Below are 2,332 nucleotides of genomic sequence, written 5' to 3'. Positions count from 1 at the left end.
TGTCTTTAGCTGGACCTTGCTGAGCTTTTAATCTAGCTTCAGCCTTGAGCATTCTTGCTCAATGTTGCCTTCTAGATAGTGCTTGATTCTCTGTCCATTAACAATGAACTTCTTGTCAGAGTCAATATCTTGAAGCTCTACATAACCATATGGAGATACACTTGTAATCACGTATGGTCCCCTCCACCGGGATTTCAATTTCCCGGGGAATAGCCTGAGTCTAGAGTTGAACAGCAGAACCTTCTGTCCTGATTCAAAGATTCTAGATGACAGCTTTCTGTCATGCCACTTTTTTTATTTCTCTTTATAAAGCTTGGCATTTTCGAAAGCTGTGAATATGAACTCCTCTAGCTCATTTAGCTGGAGCAATCTTTTTTCTCCTGCTAATTTGGCATCAAAGTTTAGGAATCTGGTTACCCAGTAGGCCTTATGTTCCAGTTCCACGGGCAGGTGACATGCCTTACCATACACCAGTTGGTATGGAGAGGTCCCTATAGGGGTCTTGAATGCTGTTCTGTAAGCCCACAGAGCATCATCCAAGCTCCGTGCCCAATCCTTTCTACGGGTATTTACTGTCCGTTCTAGGATTCTCTTTAATTCTCTGTTAGAGACCTCAGCTTGCCCATTAGTTTGTGGATGATATGGAGTAGCCACCTTGTGGCGAATTCCATACCGAACCATGGCAGAGTAAAGCTGTTTATTGCAGAAGTGAGTGCCCCATCACTGATTAGTACTCTAGGGACACCAAATCTGCTAAAGATATGTTTTTGGAAGAACTTCAACACTGTCTTAGTATCATTGGTGGGTGTGGTAATGGCCTCAATCCATTTTGATACATAATCAACTGCCACCAGAATATAAGTGTTTGAGTATGATGGTGGGAAAGGTCCCATGAAGTCAATTCCCCATACGTCAAACAACTCAATCTCCAAGATTCCTTGTTGAGGCATGGCGTAACCATGAGGTAGATTGCCAGCTCTTTGGCAACTGTCACAGTTACGTACAAACTCTCGAGAATCTTTATAGAGTGTGGGCCAATAGAAGCCACATTGGAGGACCTTGGTGGCTGTTCGCTCACCTCCGAAATGGCCTCCATATTGAGCAAATTGCTTATCCTGCTCCTCTTTCCGGAGTTTTTGAGGATAAGGTATCTTGGCTTTATATTCTTCAACCTTAGTTGCTGCAGGTTTATTGCCTACAGAAGTGGTTGAAGAAGCCTTTTTAGAGGGGTTGTTATCAGCATTTGTGTGTGTCTGATCCCTCACTGGCAATTGAGTGCCAGAGTTAGAAGCTGGAGTGAAACTGGACGCCAGCTCCTTGTCTTCTCCTGGCGTCTGAACGCCAGAACTGTGCCCATTTTGGGCGTTCAGCGCCAGATCTTGCCCATTTTGGGCGTTCAACGCCAGATCCTTGCCCATTTCTGGCGTTGAACGCCAGTCCTGCCTTATTTCTGGCGTTGAACGCCAGTCATGAGCATGGTCTGGGCGTTCAGCGCCAGCCTTCCACTAATTTTCTAGTGTTTTAGTTCCAGAATTACTTTTCCCTGGGCTCTTACTGTCCTCAGGTGAATTTTGGGTGGTTTGCTCATTTCTTAGCTTTTTGCTGCCTTGAGGTGGGGTATTTAATGTTTTCCCACTTCTTAGTTGAACTGCTTGGCATTCTTCTGCTATTTGCCTTGACAGCTGCTGCTTTGTTTGCTTAAACTGTTCGTCCATATGTATATTAGCCATCCTTGTCTCTTGTAACCTGTCTTTAAATTCAGCTAGTTGCTTTGTTAGAAAGTCCAATTGCTGATTGAATTCAGCAGCTTGTTTTACAGGACTGAGTTCAGCAGTTACTGTTTTAACCTCTTCATTCATGGAAGGGTTGTTGCTTAGGTACAGATGCTGATTCCTGGCAACTGTATCAATGAGCTCTTGAGCCTCTTCAATTGTCTTTCTCATGTGAATAGATCCACCAGCTGAGTAATCAAGAGACATCTGAGCTCCTTCTGCAAGCCCATAGAAATAAAAGTCTAAATTTTAGAAATATATTTCGAAAATTTGTTTTTAAAATAGAGAGAAAAGATATTTTTTTATTTTTAAGAGGAAAGAGAAAAACAATAAGATAGCACAAGATTTAAAATTTTTAGATCTAATGCTCCTTATTTTCAAAAATTTTGGAGGGAAAACACCAAGGAACACCAAACTTAAAAATTTTAAGATCAAGTCACAAGGAAAACTCAAGAACACTTTGAAGACTCACAAGAACCCAAGAACATGAAGAAAGAACACCAAACTTAAAATTTTTTAGAAAACCAAACCAAAATTTTCGAAAACCAAAGGGAAATCAA

The sequence above is a fragment of the Arachis ipaensis genome, chromosome B06 (assembly GCF_000816755.2).
Source record: "Arachis ipaensis cultivar K30076 chromosome B06, Araip1.1, whole genome shotgun sequence".
NCBI lineage: Eukaryota > Viridiplantae > Streptophyta > Magnoliopsida > Fabales > Fabaceae > Arachis > Arachis ipaensis.
Note: the sequence above shows the minus strand (reverse complement) of the source record.